The following is a 20,843-nucleotide window of genomic DNA, read 5'->3' as shown; positions in this document are numbered from 1 at the left end:
TTTATAGCAGTTGAATTCCAGCTTATCAGGACTTGTTGAACTGGCTGAGGCTGCGCAGTCTATTGTTGAGAGGGGGGTTGTTATTCCTCTGCTTTGTGTTCAGGTAGGGGTAGTGAAGCGGCAAGAAGGATGTCTTGTGATAAGGAATTTCACAGAGTCTGGTTTAACTCAAGGATGTTCATCCAACACCCCCTCCTGCTTCCTCCCTTGTCAAGGCCATTAAATTTTACAACCTTCTCTCCCCAACATATTCTCCAAATTCCTCAAAGACAATGAACAAACCCCCACTAATTTATCACAATCCCCCCTTTTTCTTTTTCTAACATATTTTGTTCATTGAATTTTTGCAATATTTGTTTGCTGAGCATCAAAGTTTCTGCGTCGTCCTTCTCCTGCTCAAGAGATTCATACTTAGCATGCACGAGCATAAGATGAGCTGCCTCTAATTGGCTTTTTACAATTGCAATTACTCGATTGAATATACATGGTCCAAAATTCAGTGCTAATATAAGTAACAACAAGGGCCCCGCTATAGTTGATCGCAGGGTAGTAAGCCAAGGTGAGTAATTAAACCAGGATTCATACCAATTCTGACGAGCCTCATTTTCCCTTTTGTGTTTTTCTAATCCTTCCCGCAATTTAGTCATTGTATCTCTCACCACCCCAGTATGATCTGCATATACACAACATTCTTCACATAGGGCTGCACACAGTTGTAAGAAAATAAAATCCAACCCTCTACGGTTTTGGAGTACCACTTCAGATAATGACCTAACCGATTTTTCCAGAACTGTTATTGATTGCTCCATACGGGCCAGATCCTCATCTACAGCAATGCGTAGAGAAGTAAATTCCTGGCTTTGTTTTATCAGGGAAGCAATTCCAGTTCCTGCACCTGCAGCCCCAAGAGCCATTAAAGTGGCTAAGGTGACAGCCGTAATAGGCTCCCTCTTTACCAGATGGTATTCAGCCACTGTGTGATGGGTATACATATACTCTTCAGTATGGTATAGAATCCTTGGAATAATGACCACCTGTACACAAAAATCATGAGATGTACTAAACAATTTTAAAGATATGCAAGGAGTGACTCCTAACGATGAACATACCCACCTAGTGTTATTTGCAGGAATTAACCATTTGTGTGTTCGGTCCATTTTTTCAGTGACATGGCACAGATCATTTTTATCTCTTGGAACTGTGCCGACACATCTACCTTTTCCCATAACTTGAGTCAAAGTTATCCCGATTTCCTGACCCCAACTGCATTTGGAAGGATTTAACTCATTTGAATATTCAGACCTCCCCATATCCCCTATAGCTTCATAATATGGGGGCTTAACACTTACACATAGCCAGCACCCTTCAGTTATCTCAGGATTAGTTTGATTTAGTACCTGGAAACTAGCATTTATAACTTTCCACATACTACTCCCGGGTACAACCCCTTTCTTTTTTCACAATGCTTGGAAGCAGTATGGGAAAGGATAACTCTGTCGACTTATTAGATGTTGCAGGAAGCACGGCCGAAAGTACGACAGACACCAGTAGAGTCAGATCATGCTCCATTTTATTGCCCGAATAGCCTAACTTTTATAGAGAACTTAACAGGGGTGGACAGTGTTTCACACAAGATTATTGGTCAAAAGCACTCAGACAAACAGCTACAAGAAAACAACCCCACCTGCAAGAAAACAACCCCCTTGTGATTAGCAGTCACATAGACCTTGTCCTTGGGGCCAGCTACTGGTAACAATATTTTCCTGAATTCCTCAGTTGGGCGATGTGGGAACACTGTCCTGGGAACTTCTCATAGTTGCCCTGGTAGCTTGGTTTGCTCAGCTACAGCAAGCCATGGGATTTTTGCTGTTTCAAGAAATCCCTCAACAATTAGAAAACACTGTAGTAGGTCGGGCAGTCCCAGGTATCTTTACAGTCTGGGCAATCAAACCTTCCCCTAATAACTCTTTATTAGGCCCGACTACCTTGGAAGTCTCGGGTATTTCCTTCTTTATTAGTATGAGTCCTCCCCTATCAGTTCCAGGTTCCGTATACCTTATTCCCCACACTCTTCCCATGTTCCACCCTCTAGCCGTGGGTTGGGTAACATTTAAAAAGAGATATTTGCAGTTTCCATGTCCTCCCCACCCTTGCGGTGGAATGCACCCATATGGACCCCATTGGACCCTTAAGTATTTATCTCTACCGTATCCCGGTATCCAGCTAGAGGCTATAGTCTCACAATCCCAATAGCTGCAGTAATATTGATTAGGGGAGTTGCAGTACCGCTTTCCAGGATTCGAACTCGGGCACATATGAAATCCCATATATTCCCAGCATCGGGGCTTCGGGATCAGCTTACATAGTGTAGAAGTAAAGCTTGCCCCCCCCCGATGTTATCTGGGTAGCAATAACCTGTTGATCTTCGAATCGACTTAAAGTCCATTTAAAAGGTTGGTGGGGGTGGTGTTGAGTCGCTATGCAGGATGAAATCACTGTGAGAACCCCTAAATACCAATAGGAATGGCTGAGGCCCATTTCTTTCCCCACTTATTCACTCCTCTGCCTCACTCGTCAGTTGGGTTGCAGCCAACTACGAGGTTTTAGTTCTTCTCGGCAGCAGTAGTGTTCTTCAGGGGAGAGCCTCTACCTTAACCCACGGTACCTATCGAGTTCGTCGCAATGTGAGCTTCAGGTCTTTGTTTCCTGGAGTGATCTCCCACTTCTCGTCACAGATGGGTCCTTTAACACGGCTCGCATGTGTCCATCCTTTCTCCGCAGTCCGGACGGCTGTTTCTGTAGTAAGCAAAACAACATAGGGGCCTTCCCATTGTGGTGTTAATGTAACTTCTTTCCAAGTTTTTATCAGGACCTTATCTCCAGGCTGTATCTTGTGGATTGCCATATCCAAAGGAGAACGTTGCACAATTAAACCCTTTTTCTGTAATTCCCTGCGTCTATTTATCAATTGTGTGAGGTAAGGTTTTAATTGATCATCTTGTAGGTGGGGATGATCAAGGGGTATCTCCAGATCATAAGGCATACCATACAGCATTTCAAAAGGGGAGATTCCCAGATCAGTCCTGGGCTTCACGCATATACTTAACAAAGCTAGCGGCAAGCACTTTATCCAAGAGGTTTTCGTTTCTAACATTAATTTAGTAAGTTGCTTTTTAATTTCCCCGTTCATCCATTCTACTTTCCCCGAGCTCTGAGGATGCCAGGGAGTATGATATTCCCATTTGATTCCTAACGCTTTCATTGTGTCACGGGACTCTTTTGACACAAAGTGTGATCCCCTATCAGAATCTATTGCTTCTCCAGTCCCATATCGGGGAATTATGTTTTCTAACGATATTTTCACTACGGTTTGTGCTGTAGCTCTTGTCATGGGAAATGCTTCAACAAAATTTGTAAGATGGTCTATGATTACCAGCAAATATTTGTATCTTCCTGTTTTGGGAAGTTCGGTAAAATCCAATTGAATTCTTGCAAAGGGTCGGTGGGCTAATTCTCGTCCTCACAGAACCCTTTTTCTCATATTTTTAGCATTTACCCTCTGACAAATCATACACCCATTAACAATTCCCTTTGCTATGTTATATATCCCTATACACATATAATTAGTGGCGAATTGATCTACTAACGCCTGAGCACCCCAATGCATTTGTTCATGAAATCTCCGTAGCACCCTCATAGCTACTGATTTTGGTAACACTTCTCGTCCGTCAGGTAGTACCCATTTTCCTTTTTCATTTTCTCGAATCCCCATTTGTGTCATCTTTTCCTTTTCTACAGTAGTAAAACAAAACAAGGGGAGGGGGGCGTGCCCGCCAGACCATAAAGACTTAGCTGGGCCATGCTTGTAACAGTTCCTGTAAGGCGGACTCTCCTCCTCTGAACAATTACATTCAATCCCTTCTACTCCCCAGTCTTTCCAGCAATCATAGCATGGAAATTTCTTTAAATCTTTCCCCTTGCCACAACTCGGGCAGTCTGCTCTCTTAGTCACTTCATAGACACACATGAGAGCTGCTCTTTTTGCTTCCTGGTCAGCTAAGTTATTACCTCTGATTTGGGGATTCAGCCCTCGCTGGTGTCCTTTTACATGTACCACCGCAATCTCCTTAGGCTCCCTGATGGCTTGTAAAACTTGGAGAATCAACTCCTGATGAATTAGTCCTTTTCCTTGTGAATTTATAAGTCCTCTCTCTTCCCATATTTTCCCAAAGGTGTGTATTACTCCATAAGCATATTTAGAATCTGTATATATTGTTCCACTTTTGTTCTTTAATAATTTCAGAGCTCTTAACATGGCATATAGCTCACAAGCCTGCGCTGACCAGCTCGGGCTCAGAGGGCCTGATTCTATAACCTCAAATGTTTTACCATTAACCAATGCGTACCCTGATTTTCTTTTACCCTCGACTACCCTTGATGATCCGTCCACAAATATCTGTTCCCCTAAAGGCAATTCTACACCTTCCAGATCAGGCCTCAATCTCACTTGTTCTTCTATATTTCTAAGACAATTATGTTCGGGCTGCTCATTTGGTTCACCATAAAGAAACCGAGCAGGGTTTTGTGCTGCAGTCGTTTCTAATGTTAATCTGGGTGAGGATATTAGGATCCCTTCATATTTTAGTAACCTTGCATCCGTTATTCATTTTTCAGTTTTTTGTTGCAGCACCCCACGTATATTGTGAGGGGATATAACCTTTATTTCTCCCCCTAACGTAATTTTTTGTGCTTCTTCCACTAGTAGGGCAGCTGCCACCAATACTTGCAAGCAGCTGGGCCAACCTCTACTAATGGAGTCTAATAGCTTAGATAAATAGGCTACTGTTTTTTTACTGTCTGCCCATTCTTGAGCTAGTACACCATAGGCAGTCCCCTCTGTGCTATTTACGAACAAGAAAAATGTTTTTTTTAATTCCGGGCAGTTTAAAATTGGTGGATGCATCAGTTCTTCTTTTGATTTTTCTAATTGCTCCTCATCTTCTTTTGTCCATTTGAGTAATCCTTCCCTATTCAATTTGTTATATAGAAATTTAACCTTTCCACTGTAATCTTCTATCCATTGTCTACAATATCCAGTTAACCCTAACAATTGCCGCACTTGCCTTTTGGTAGTTGGGGCCTTTATTCCTAGGATCCCTTTAACCCTTTCAGGATCCAGCCTCTTAGTTCCTTTATTTAGCAAATGACCCAAATATTTTACCTCTTTTTCTACAAACTGTAGTTTTGACCTGGACACCTTTAGTCCCTGCAACCCCCAAAAATTCAATAGACTAACACTAGCTTGTCTTACAATGTCTTCATCTTTTCCAGCTATTAGTAAATCATCTACGTATTGGATCAGGGTTGTGCCCGGTACTCTGTTGTACTCTTGCAAAATTTGCTCCAGTGCTTGCCCAAACAAGTTTGGGGATTCTGTAAACCCCTGGGGCAGGATCGTCCACCTTAACTGCTGTTTTCTATAGGTGTCTGGGTCCTCCCATTCGAAGGCAAAATAATCCCTAGATTTTTCGTCCAGGGGGCATGCCCAGAATGCATCTTTTAGATCAATTACACTATACCACTGATCTTCTGGGTGTAATTTACTGAGCAGTGTATGTGGATTGGCCACCACAGGAAACCTGCTAACAGTTCTCTTATTGATTTCTCGTAAATCATGTACCAATCTGTACTCTCCATCTTTCTTTTTTTACTGGCAAAATAGGAGTGTTGAAGGGAGACATACAGGTTCTAATAGCCCTTGCTGTAGCAGCCATTGAATTTTGGGTTTTAACCCTCTCCTACCTTCTTCTGAGATGGGATATTGTTTTATCCTTACTGGTATTTCTGGTTTGTTTATGGTCACTTCAAAAGGCCTTATTTTCAATTTTCCTACACTTTCTGGCGTGTACCAGACTCTAGGATTGATGTTTGCTTCATCTTCTACTCGGAGTGGGCACAATTTAATTTCTATTTTTTTTCCTATCACTTCTGACCCTATTCCTAATTCTATTATTAAATCTCTCCCTAACAAATTATACTCAGCCTCCAGTACTAGAAGCAGAGTCCCCTTACTCACTTTAGAATCTGATTCTATTAATACTTCTTTTATAACAGGGACCCCTTTGCTCCAATTACCTGGACTTTTTCGGTGGAGGCCTTGCATCCAGTGAGCAAGGTTTGGACTGTTGATCTTTCAGCCCCTGTGTCTATGAGGAATTCTACCTCCTCACGCTGGGGACCCACTTTTAATTTTATCAATTGCTCTGTCTTGTTTCGGATCCCCAGCAAATAGAGCCCCTGACACCCCTATTCACTCTTAAACATCCTCTCATCCTCTTTTCTTTGCCTGCATTCTTTCTTCATGTGACCTTTCTTGTTGCAATAAAAACAGGTGACGTTTTTCCATTCTTTACTGCCTCTTTCCTCCTCCCTAGGTCTCCCATGCATCGGGTCGAACCTTCGATTCGGTCCAGCCCCCCTTTGTCCTTCTCGCACTGCTGCCACCATCTTGCTTTTTTTCCTTGCTTTTTCCTTCTTTTCTTGCTTTTTTTCCTTCTTTTCTTCCCTTCTAACATACACCTTCTTTGCCTCCCTTAATAATTCGTCCAGGCCTCGATCTTGCCAATCCTCTATTTTTTCCAATTTCTTCCTAATATCTACCCATGATTTTGCCACAAACTGGGCTTTAAGTAATGCCTCCCCTACAGGGGTTCCAGGGTCTAAGCCACTATATAGTTGCAAATTCTTTCGTAATCTTTCTAACCATTCCGTTGGGGTTTCATCCTTTTTCTGTTGTTCCTTAAAAGCTTTGTTTATGTTCTGTCCTCTGGGGACAGATTCTCGTATCCCCTGAATTATGATTGTTCTTAAATCTTGCATATGTCCCCGGTGTATGGGGTCTTGATTGTTCCAATTAGGCTGCTGCATTGGCCACTTTATGTCTGCAGCCGGCCCCTGCTGGTGTTGCTGATCCCAAATTCGCATCCCAGCATGCCTAATCATTCCTCTTTCCTCTGATGTAAAGAGAATTCCATGCGTCCTCGTATCTGAATTTATCCAGAGGTGCGCATATTCACTTTCTTCCAGACTAAAGGGCTCCTTAGAGTTAACATAAATGTTGAGGGCTTGGCATACCCAATCCTCAAAGGAGCCGAACAGAGGCCAGAAAACACTGTCCCCTTTGATGGGCTTGTTGCCCCACACTTCTATACAATAATAAATCATTTTAACTTTACTCTTTCCCCGCCTAGAAGGGGAATCATCCCAATTCTTAATCATTTGTCCTAACGGACTATCAGAAAGAACAGAGGGTATCCCTACAACACTGGATTCCTCCCTCATGGGGCCAGAAGGCTTATTTTTCTTCTGCCCCATCTTCCGGAGCACCTTCGCACACACACACACAACGCTTCCCCCTTTTCGTGGCCCAGTCCCTCGCGGGAGGTGGGAACCGCACTACCGAGGGGTCCGCACTCGCTTCGTCTGCACTTGGACGTCTCACATGTTGTGCTCCGGGATACCCAACCCCAACTGAACTGAACACCGGCCTATACTTACCCACCCCATGGGTCTTCGTTCGGTCTTCGTGCACAAAGGTTGCCTGGGGTTTACCGGTTTTATTTGCTTGTGTCTAATTTTGGGTTCATCGATGAAGGGCTCGAGCAGCAGATTCTGTTTCTGGGGCCGCCGAAATCGGCGGGGCGCCTCCCCTAGAGGGACTCCTGATCAATCCGCCTTCATCCGAGTCACAGCACCAAATTGTTATAAACTAGACCACACAATTTACTGGTCTATTGAAAATTATTTTATTAATTAAGTAAGCAGACACAAACAAAACAGCGCTGGGTGGCTGGGGAGTCTTTGCTCTGCAACAGCACACAACTTCCATTTCCGGTGTTGCTGTTTTATAGCAGTTGAATTCCAGCTTATCAGGACTTGTTGAACTGGCTGAGGCTGCGCAGTCTATCGTTGAGAGGGGGGTCGTTATTCCTCTGCTTCGTGTTCAGGTAGGGGTAGTGAAGCGGCAAGAAGGATGTCTTGTGATAAGGAATTTCACAGAGTCTGGTTTAACTCAAGGATATTCATCCAACAACCCCTCCTGCTTCCCTTATCAAGGCCATTAAATTTTACAACCTTCTCTCCCCGACAGATTCTCCAAATTCCTCAAAGACAATAAACAAACCCCCACTAATTTATCACACTACCTATGGAACTACGGTGTCACCACCCCATGGGAACACCACATGGTTGCCATGGCAACACAACCCCATGGTTACCATGGCAACAATCTTACAATTCCTATAGTAACATGGCCTTGTGTTGCCTATGGCACTACGGTGTCACCACCCCATGGCAACACCCCATGGTTACCATGGCAACACAACCCCATGGTTACCATGGCAACACAACCCCATGGTTGCCATGGAAACAATCCTACACTTCCTATACTAACATGGCCTTGTGTTACATATGGCACTACGGTGTCACCACCCCGTGGCAACACCCCATGGTTGCCATGGCAACACAACCCCATGGTTAAAATGGTAACACAACCCCATGGTTACCATGGCAACACAACCCCATGGTTGCCATGGCAACACAAAAACATGGTTGCCATGGCAACAAAAAAACATGGTTACCATGGCAACAGAACCCCATGTTTGCCATGGCAACACAACCCAATAATTGCCATGGCAACACAAAAACATGGTTGCCATGGCAAAACAACACCATAATTACCATGGCAACAAAACCCCATGGTTGCCATGGAAACACAAAACAATAATTGCCATCGCAACACAAAAACATGGCTTCCATGGCAACAATCTTACACTTCCTAAAGTAACATGGCCTTGTGTTGCCTATGGCACTATGGTGTCACCACCCCATGGCAACACCATATGGTTGCCATGGCAAACCAACCCCATGGTTGCCATGCCAACACAAAAACACGGTTAACATGGCAGCACAACCCAATAGTTTCCATGGCAACACAACCCCATGGTTGCCATGGCAACACATCCTCATGATTGCCATGGCAACAATCTTACACTTCCTATAGTAACATTGCATTGTGTTGCCTATGGCACTACGGTGTCCCCACCCCATGGCAACACAACCAAATGGTTACCAGGGCAACACAAACCCATGGTTACCATTGCAACCCCAACCCATCGTTGCAATGGCAACACAACCCATGGTCCCCATGGAAAAAAAACCCCATGGTTGCCATGGCAACACAACACCAGGGTTGCCATGGCAACACCACCTCATGGTTGCCATGGCAACACCACCCCATGGTTGCCATGGCAACACAACCACATGCTTACCATTGCAACACAATCCCATGGTTGACATGGAAACACAACACCATAGTTGCCATAGCAACAGAACCCCATGGTTACCATGGCAACACCACCACATGGTTACCATGGCAAAAGAAAAACATGGTTTCCATGGCAACAACACCCAATGTTTACCATGGCAACACAATGCCAGGCTTGCCATGGAAACACAACCCCATGGTTACCATGGCAACACAACTCCATCGTTACCATGGCAACACAACTCCATGGTTGCCATGGAAACACAATACCATTGTTAAAATGGCAAAAAAACCGCATGGTTACCATGGGGACACAACCCCATGGATACCATGGCAACAGAAAAACATGGTTGCCATGGCAACAACACCCAATGTTTACCATGGCAACACAACCCCATGGTTACCATGGCAACACAACTGCATGGTTACCATGGCAACAGAAACCCATGGTTGCAATGGCAACACAAGACCATGGTTAACATGGCAACACAGTCAAATGGTTACCATGGGAACAAAAACCCATGGCTGCCCTTGCAACCCAACCCCATATTTACCATGGCAAAACAACCCCATGGTTACCATGACAACAAAACCCCATGGTTACCATGGCAAAAACAACCTCATGGTTTCCATGGCAACACAATCGCATGGTTACCATGGCAACAGTAAACCACGGTTGCCATGGCAACACCACCTGATGGTTGCCATGGAAACACAACCCTATGGTTACCATGGCAACACAACCCCATGGTTACCAGGCCAACACAACCCCATGGTGTCCATGGCAACACAACACCATGGTCACCATCGCAACACAACGCCATGGTTGCCATGGCAACACAATCCCATGGTTGCAATGGCAACCCTCCCCCATGGTTGCCATGGCAACACAACCCCATGGTTTCCATGGCAACACAACTCCATGGTTGCCATGGAAGCACAACCCCATGGTTACCATGACAAACCAACAGCATGGTTACCATAGCAACACAACAGCATGGTTACCATCGCAACACCACTCCATGATTGCCATTGGAACGCAACTCCATGGTTGCCATGGCAACACAACCCCATAGTTACCATGGCAACACAACCCCATGGTTACCATGGCAACACAACCTCATGGTTGCAATGGCAACAAAACCCCATTGTTACCATGGCAACACAACCGCATTGTTACCATGGCAATAGAAAACCATGGTTGCCATGGCAACACAACACCATAGCTACCATCGCAACACAACGCCATGGTTACCATCACAACACAACGCCATGGTTGCCATGGCAACACAATCACATTGTTGCCATGGAAACTTTACCCAATGGTTACTATGGCAAAACAACCCCATGGTTACCATGGCAACACCACCGCATGGTTGCCATGGCAAAACAACCCCATGGTTACCATGGCAACACAACCGCATTGTTACCATGGGAACAGAAAATCATGGTTTCTATGACAACACCACCCGATGGTTTCCATGGAAACCCAACTCTATGGTTGCCATGGCAACACAACCCCATTGTTGCCATGGCAACACAGCCCCATGGTTACCATGGCAAAAGAAAAACATGGTTGCCATGGCAAAAACACCCAATGTTTACCATAGCAACACAACACCAGGCTTGCCATGGAAACACAACCCCATGGTTACCATGGCAACTAACCCCATGGTTACCATGGCAACACAACTCCATCGTTACCATGGCAACACAACCCCATGGTTTCCATGGCAACACAGCTCCATGGTTACCATGGCAACACAACTCCATGGTTGCCATGGCAACACAACTCCATGGTTACCATGGAAGCACAATACCATGGTTATCATGGCAAAACAACGGCATGGTTACCATGGCAACAGAAAAACATGGTTGCCATGGCAACAACACCGAATGTTTACGGTGGCAACACAACACCATGGTTACCATGGCAACACAACTGCATGGTTACCATGGCAACCCAACCCCATGGTTACATTGGCAACACAACACCATGGTTGCTATGGCAAGACAACCCCATGGTTGCCATGGCAACATAACTTCATAGTTACCATGGCAACACCACCTCATGGTTGTCATGGAAACACAACACTATGGTTGCCATGGAAACACAACGCCATGGTTACTGTCACAACACAACACCATGGTTGCCACGGGAACACAACTGCATGGTTGCCATGGCAACCCAACCCCAGGGTTAACATGGAAACCCACTCCCATAGTTACCATGGCAACACCACCCCATGGTTGCCATGGCAACACAACCCCATGGTTACCATGGCAACCCACTCCCATGGTTACCATGGCAACACCACCCCATGGTTGCTATGGCAAGACAACCCCATGGTTGCCATGGCAACATAACTTCATGGTTACCATGGCAACACCACCCCATGGTTGCCAAGGCAACACAACCCCATCGTTACCATGGCAACAAAACCCCATGCTTGCCATGTGTAGTGGGTTTACGTGGCAAGGTTTTGGTAGCAGGCGGCTATAGGGGTGGTTTCTGTGAGAAAGATCTAGAAGCTGCCCCATGTTTGGGAAGGGCCCCATTGTTTTCCAGATCTGAGCCAATAAGCGATGCTGTTTGCGCCTCTGTGAGAGCATATTTAAGACAGGGAAAAAAATGCTGTGCCAGACAGCAGCCGGGAGTGAGAGAACAGCCTTGCTCATGCCAAGATCAGTGTAGAGGGAGGGGGAGAGGTGCTCCAGGCGCCGGAGCAGAAGTCCCCTGCGGCCTGTGGTGAGGACCATGGTGAAGCAGGATGTCCCCCTGCAGCCCATGGAGTACCATGGTGGAGCAGGGTTCCATGCTGCAGCCCGTGGAGGAGACCACGGTGGAGCAGGTGGCCCTGCACCGAAGCAGGCTGCCGCCTGTGGAAGACCCCTGCCGGAGCATATTCCGGGCCGGACCTGTATCCCGTGGAGAGGAGCCCACGCAGGAGCAGGTGACCTGGCAGGAGCTGCTGCCCGTAGGGGAGCCAGGTTGGAGCAGTTTTCTCCTGAGGGATGGACCCCGTGGTACGGACCCATATCTGGAGCAGTTCTGAAAGAGCTGCTGCCTGTGGGAAGCCCACGCCGGATCAGTTCATCAAGGACTGCATCCCGTGGGTGGGACCCCACAGCACAGGGGACGAGAGTGACAGAGAAGAAGCGGAAGAGAAGAAGTGCTGTAGACTGACCATAACCCCCATTCCCCGTTCCCCTGCGCCGCTCGGGGGGAGGAGGTGGAAGAGGGTGGATGGGGGGGGAAGGTGCTTTTGTTTTTTTTTTTCCTTTGTTTTCTCACTTCTCTCGCTTGTTAGTTGTAGGCAATAAATCTTACTATCTCCTTATGCTGAGTCTGTTTTGCCCGTTACAATAATTATTGCGTGATTTTCTCGTCCTTATCTCAATCCTTGAGCCCTTTTCAGAGATTTTCTCCCCATTCCTCTTTGAGGAGGGGGAGTGAGAGAGCGGCTGTGGTGGAGCTCGGCTGCCCACTCGAGCGGAACCACGACACATGGCAACACAACACCATGGTTACCATCGCAACACCATCCCATGGTTGCCATGGCAACACAACTCCATGATTGCCATGGAAGCACAATACCATGGTTATCATTTCAAAACAACCGCATGGTTACCATGGGGACACAACCCCATGGTTACATGGCAACAGAAAAACATGGTTGCCATGGAAACAACACCCAATGTTTACCATGGCAACACAACGCCAGGGTTGCCATAGCAACAAAAACCCATGGTTGCCATGGCAACACAACCGCATAGTTACCATGAGAAAACAAAGTGCATGGTTACTATGGCAACAAAACCCCATGCTTGCCATGGCAACACAACCCCATGGTTACCATTGCAACACAATCCCATGGTTGCCATGGAAACACAACACCATAGTTGCCATGGCAACAGAACCCCATGGTTACCATGGCAACACAGCCCCATGGTTACCATGGCAAAAGAAAAACATGGTTGCCATGGCAAAAACACCCAATGTTTACCATAGCAACACAACACCAGGCTTGCCATGGAAACACAACCCCATGGTTACCATGGCAACTAACCCCATGGTTACCATGGCAACACAACTCCATCGTTACCTTGGCAACACAACCCCATGGTTTCCATGGCAACACAACTCCATGGTTACCATGGCAACACAACTCCATGGTTGCCATGGCAACACAACTCCATGGTTACCATGGAAGCACAATACCATGGTTATCATGGCAAAACAAAGGCATGGTTACCATGGCAACAGAAAAACATGGTTGCCATGGCAACAACACCGAATGTTTACGGTGGCAACACAACACCATGGTTACCATGGCAACACAACTGCATGGTTACCATGGCAAACCAACCCCATGGTTACATTGGCAACACAACACCATGGTTACCATGGCAACACAACTGCATGGTTGCCATGGCAACTTTACCCCATGGTTATTATGGCAAAACAACTGCATGGTTGCCATGGCAACACAACCCCATGTTTACCATGGCAACACCACGGCATGGTTGCCATGGCAACATAACCCTATGCTTGCCATGGCAACATAACTCCATGTTTACCATGGCAACACAACCCTATGTTTACTCTGGCAACACCACCTCATGGTTGCCATGGCAACAAGATTCCATGGTTACCATGGAAACACAACCGCATGGTTCCCATGGCAACAAAACTCCATGCTAACCATGGCAAAACAACCCCATTGTTACCATGGCAACACCACCCCAAGGTTGCCATGGCAACAGAACCCCATGTTTGCAGTGGCAACGTAACTCCATGGTTACCATGGAAGCACAACACCATGCTTACCACGGCAACAAAACATCGTGGTTGCCATGGAAACCCAACCCAATTGTTACCACAGGCAACACAAACCCATGGTTGCCATGGCAACACAACACCAGGTTTACCGTGGGAACACAACCCCTTTGTTGCCATGTCAACAAAAAAACATGGTGGCCATGGGAACCCATCCCCATGGTTACCAAGGCAACACAACCCCATGGTGGCCATGGAAACAAAACCCTACGATTAACATGGCAACACAACCGAATGGTTGCCATGGCAACACAAGCCCATGGTTACCATGGCAACACAACCCCATGGTTGCCATGGCAACACAACACCGTGGCTGCCATGGAAACCCAATCCCATGGTTACCATGGCAACACAACCCCATGGTTACCAAAGCAACAAAAAACCATGGATGCCATGGCAACACCATCCGATGGTCGCCATGGCAACAAAACCCCATGTTTGCCATGGCAAAAATACCCCATGGTTTCCATCGCAACACCACCCAATGGTTACCATGGAAACACAACCCTATGTTTGCCATGGTAACCCACGCCATGGTTACCATGGCAACACCACCCCATGGTTGCCATGGCAACACAACCGCATGGTAACCATGGCAACAGAAATCCATGGTTGCCATGGCAACACAAACAAATTGTTTCCATGGTAACACCACCCCATGGTTGCCATGGCAACACAACACCATGGTTACCATGGCAAAACAACCCCATGGTTCCCATGGCAACCCAACCCCATTATTACTATGGAAACACAACCCCATGGTTGCCATGGCAACCCAACCCCATTATTAGTATGGAAACACTTCCCGCATGGTTGCCGTGGAAACACAACCCCATGGTTAGCATGGCAACACAACTTCATGGTTGCCATGGCAAAAAATCCCAATGGTTGCCATGGTAACACAAGCCCATGGTTACCATGGAAACACAACCCCATGGTTACCATGGCAAAAGACAACCATGGTTTCCAAGGCAACACCACACGATGGTTGCCATTACAACCCAACCCCATGGTTACCATGGCAACAGAAACCCATGGTTGCCATGGGAACACAACACGAAGGTTACCATGGCAACACTACCCCATGGTTGTCATGGCAACAAAACACCATGGTTACCATGGCAACACAAGCCCATGGTTGCTTTGGCAACAAAACCCCATGGTTGCCATGGCAACCCATTACCCATGGTTACCATGGAAACACAACACCATAGTTGCCATGGCAACACAACGCCATGGTTACCATGGCAACAGAACCACATTGTTGCCATGGCAACACAACCGCATGGTTACCATGGCAACAGAAGCACATGGTTGTCATGGCAACAGAAACCCATGGTTAAGAAGGAAACACAACGCCATGGTTTCCATGGCAACTCAAGCCCGTGGTTTCCATAGCAAAAGAAGCCCATGGTTACCATGGAAACACAACGCCATGGTTGCCATGGTAACACATCCCCATCCTTGTCATGGTAACAGAACCCCATGGTTGCCATGGAAACCCAACCCCATGGTTAATATGGCAGAATTACGCCATGCTTACCACGGCAACAAAACATCGTGGTTGCCATGGCAACCCAAACCAATTGTTACCACAGGAAACATAAACACATGGTTGCCATGGCAAAAAAACCCCATGGATACCATGGTAACAGAAATCCATGGTTGCTATTGGAACCCCACCCCATGCGTACCATGGCAACCGAACCCCATGGTTACCATGGCAACAAAACCCCGTAGTTTCTATGGAAACCAAACCCCATGGTTAGCATGGAAACACCACCCCATGGTTGGCATGGCAACACAACCCCATGGTTTACATGGCAACGCAACCTCATGGGTACCATGGCAACAAAACCGCATGGTTGCCACGTCAACAAAACCCCGTGGTTGCTATGGAAACCAAACCCTATGGTAACCATGGCAACACCGCCCCATGGTTGCCATGGAAACACAACGCCATGGTTGCCATGGCAACCCAACCCCATGGTTGCCATGGCAACATAACACCTTCATTGCCATAGGAACAGAACCCCATGGATGCCATAGCAACCCATCAACCATGTTTACCATGGCAACACAACGCCATGGTTCCCATGACAACAAGACCCCATGGTAACCATGGCAACACAACGCCATGGTTGGCATGGCAACACAACCCCATGGTTACAATGGCAAAAAAAAAAACATGGTTACCATGGTAAAAAAAAACCATGGTTGCGATGGCAACACAACCCCGTGGTTACCATGGCAACACAAACCCATGGTTGCCATAGAAACACTACCCATAGGTTGCCATGGTAACACAACGCCATGGTTGCCATGGCAACACAACCCCATAGTTTCCATGGGGAAAAAAACACATCGTTTCCATGGCAACCAAACCCCATGGTTACCATGGCAACACAACGCCATGGTTGCCATGGCAACCCAACCCCATGGTTACCATGGCAAAAGAACCTCATGCTTACCATGGCAACACAACCCCATGGTTACCATGGCAACACAACCCCATTGTTACCATGGTAACACAACCCCATTTTGTCATGGAAACAAAACGCCATGGTTACCATGGCAACACAACCCCATGGTTGCCAGTCCAACAGAACCGCCTGGTTACCATTGCAACCCAACCCCATGGTTGCCATGGTAGGAAAACCACATGGTTGCTATGGCAACACAACCCCATGGTTACCATGGCAACACAACCCCTTGGTTGCCATGGAAACCCAACCCCATGGTTACCATGGCAACACAACCCCATGGTTACAATGGCAAAAAAAAAACATGGTTGCCATGGAAACAGAACCCCATTGTTACCATGGCATCACAACGGCATGGTTGCCAGTCCAACAGTACCGCCTGGTTACCATTGCAACCCAACCCCATTGTTGCCATGGTAGCAAAACCACATGGTTGCTATGGCAACACAACCCCATGGTTACCATGGCAAAACAACCCCTTGGTTGCCATGGCAACACAACCCTGTTGAGGGATTTCTTGAAACAGCAAAAATCCCATGGCTTGCTGTAGCTGAGCAAACCAAGCTACCAGGGCAACTATGAGAAGTTCCCAGGACAGTGTTCCCACATCGCCCAATTGAGGAATTCAGGAAAATATTGTTACCAGTAGCTGGCCTCAAGGACAAGGTCTATGTGACTGCTAATCACAAGGGGGTTGTTTTCTTGCAGGTGGGGTTGTTTTCTTGTAGCTGTTTGTCTGAGTGCTTTTGACCAATAATCTTGTGTGAAACACTGTCCACCCCTGTTAAGTTCTCTATAAAAGTTAGGCTATTCGGGCAATAAAATGGAGCATGATCTGACTCTACTGGTGTCTGTCGTGCTTTCGGCCGTGCTTCCTGCAACACAACCCCTTGGTTACCATGGCGACAAAACCCCGTGGTTGCCATGGCAACTCAACACCATATTTACCTGGCAAGAAAACGCCATGGTTGCCATGGCAACACAACCCCATGGTTACCATGGCAACACAACCGCATGGTTACCACGGCAACACAACCGCATGGTTGCCATGGCAACTAAACACCATAGTTTCCATGGCAACTCAACCCCATAGTTACCATGCCAACACAACCCCATTGTTGCCATGGCAACAAAACCCTGTGGTTGCCATGGCAACCCAACCCCATGGTTACCATGGCAACACAACCCCATGGTTGCCATGGCAACTAAACCCCATAGTTTCCATGGAAACCCAACCCCATAGTTACCATGGCAACACAACCCCATGGTTGCCATGGCAACTAAACCCCATAGTTTCCATGGAATCCCAACCCCATAGTTACCATGATAACCCAACCCCATGGTTTCCATGGCAACACAACCCCATGGTTGCCAGTCCAACAGAACCGCCTGGTTACCATTGCAACCCAACCCCATGGTTGCCATGGTAGCAAAACCACATGGTTGCTATGGCAACACAACCCCATGGTTACCATGGCAAAACAACCCCTTGGTTGCCATGGAAACCCAACCCCATGGTTACCATGGCAACACAACCCCATGGTTACAATGGCAAAAAAAAAACATGGTTGCCATGGAATCAGAACCCCATTGTTACCATGGCATCACAACGGCATGGTTACCATGGCAACCCATCCCCACGGTTACCATGGCAACAGAACACCATGGTTCCCATGGCAACTAAACTCTATAGATGCCATGGCAACAAAACGCATGGTTGCTATGGCAACACAAACCCATGGTTACCATGGCAAAACAACCCCTTGGTTGCCATGGCAACACAACCCCATGGTTACCATGGCAACAAAACCCCATGGTTGCCATGACAACTCAACACCATATTTACCTGGCAAGAAAACGCCATGGTTTCCATGGCAACACAACCCCATGGTTTCCATGGCAACACATCCCCATGGTTATCATGGAAACCCAACCCCATTGTTATCATGGCAACAAAACCCCGTGGTTGCCATGGCAACACAACCCCATGGTTACCATGGCAACACAACTGCATGGTTACCACGGCAACACAACGGCATGGTTGCCATGGCAACTAAACCCCATAGTTTCCATGGCAACCCAACCCCATAGTTACCATGCCAACACAACCCCATTGTTGCCATGGCAACAAAACCCTGTGGTTGCCATGGCAACCAAACCCCATGGTTGCCATGGCAACTTAACCCCATAGTTTCCATGGAAACTCAACCCCATAGTTACCATGGCAACACAACCCCATGGTTGCCATGGCAACTAAACCCCACAGTTTCCATGGAAACCCAACCCCATAGTTACCATGATAACCCAACTCCATGGTTTCCATGGCAACACAACCCCATCGTTACCATGGCAACACAACGCCATGGTTGCCATGGCAACACAAACCTATGGTTGCCATGGCAACTCAACCCCATAGTTTCCATGGCAACCCAACCCCATAGTTATCATGGCAACACAACCCCATGGTTACCATGGCAACACAACTCCGTGGTTGCCACGGCAACCCAACCCCATGGTTACCATGGCAACACAACCGCATGTTAACCACGGCAAACCAACACCATGGTTGCTATGGCTACTAAACACCATAGTTTCCATGGCAACCCAACCCCATAGTTACCATGGCAACACAACCCCATGGTTGCCATGGCAACCCAACCCCATGGTTACCATGGCAACACAACCCCATGGTTGCCATGGCAACTCAAATCCATATTTATTTTGCAACAAAACACCATGGTTGCCATGGCAACCCATCCCAATGGTTACCATGGAACACAACCCCATGTTTGCCATGGCAACCCAACCCCATCGTTTCCATGGCAACACAACCCCATGGTTACCATGGCAACACAACCCCATTGTTACCATGGTAACACAACCCCATTTTGTCATGGAAACAAAACGCCATGGTTACCATGGCAACACAACCCCATGGTTGCCAGTCCAACAGTACCGCCTGGTTACCATTGCAACCCAACCCCATGGTTGCCATGGTAGCAAAACCACATGGTTGCTATGGCAACACAACCCCATGGTTACCATGGCAAAACAACCCCTTGGTTGCCATGGCAACACAACCCTGTTGAGGGATTTCTTGAAACAGCAAAAATCCCATGGCTTGCTGTAGCTGAGCAAACCAAGCTACCAGGGCAACTATGAGAAGTTCCCAGGACAGTGTTCCCACATCGCCCAATTGAGGAATTCAGGAAAATATTGTTACCAGTAGCTGGCCTCAAGGACAAGGTCTATGTGACTGCTAATCACAAGGGGGTTGTTTTCTTGCAGGTGGGGTTGTTTTCTTGTAGCTGTTTGTCTGAGTGCTTTTGACCAATAATCTTGTGTGAAACACTGTCCACCCCTGTTAAGTTCTCTATAAAAGTTAGGCTATTCGGGCAATAAAATGGAGCATGATCTGACTCTACTGGTGTCTGTCGTGCTTTCGGCCGTGCTTCCTGCAACACAACCCCTTGGTTACCATGGCGACAAAACCCCGTGGTTGCCATGGCAACTCAACACCATATTTACCTGGCAAGAAAACGCCATGGTTGCCATGGCAACACAACCCCATGGTTACCATGGCAACACAACCGCATGGTTACCACGGCAACACAACCGCATGGTTGCCATGGCAGCTAAACACCATAGTTTCCATGGCAACTCAACCCCATAGTTACCATGCCAACACAACCCCATTGTTGCCATGGCAACAAAACCCTGTGGTTGCCATGGCAACCCAACCCCATGGTTACCATGGCAACACAACCCCATGGTTGCCATGGCAACTAAACCCCATTGTTTCCATGGAAACCCAACCCCATAGTTACCATGGCAAAACAACCCCATGGTTGCCATGGCAACTAAACCCCATAGTTTCCATGGAATCCCAACCCCATAGTTACCATGGCAACACAACCCCATGGTTGCCATGGCAACTAAACCCCACAGTTTCCATGGAATCCCAACCCCATAGTTACCATGATAACCCAACCCCATGGTTTCCATGGCAACACAACCCCATCGTTACCATGGCAACACAATGCCATGGTTGCCATGGCAACCCAACCCCATGGTTACCATGGCAAAAGAACCTCATGCTTACCATGGCAACACAACCCCATGGTTACCATGGCAACACAACCCCATTGTTACCATGGTAACACAACCCCATTTTGTCATGGAAACAAAACGCCAT

At 47.2% G+C, this 20,843-nt stretch overlaps 2 long non-coding RNA genes across 2 annotated transcripts in view; one reads left to right on the top strand and one right to left on the bottom strand.

The window, feature by feature from the left end:
* Positions 1-20,843, top strand: part of LOC311439248 — a 406,908-nt gene that overhangs the window by 11,156 nt on the left and 374,909 nt on the right. The window lies entirely within an intron of this gene.
* The window catches only part of LOC311439247, a 302,979-nt gene that overhangs the window by 81,807 nt on the left and 200,329 nt on the right, over positions 1-20,843 (bottom strand). The window lies entirely within an intron of this gene.

The sequence above is a fragment of the Aythya ferina genome (genome assembly GCF_964211825.1).
Source record: "Aythya ferina genome assembly, chromosome: 6".
Classification (NCBI taxonomy): Eukaryota; Metazoa; Chordata; class Aves; order Anseriformes; family Anatidae; genus Aythya; species Aythya ferina.
Note: the sequence above shows the minus strand (reverse complement) of the source record. Positions and strands in the feature narration are given on the sequence as shown.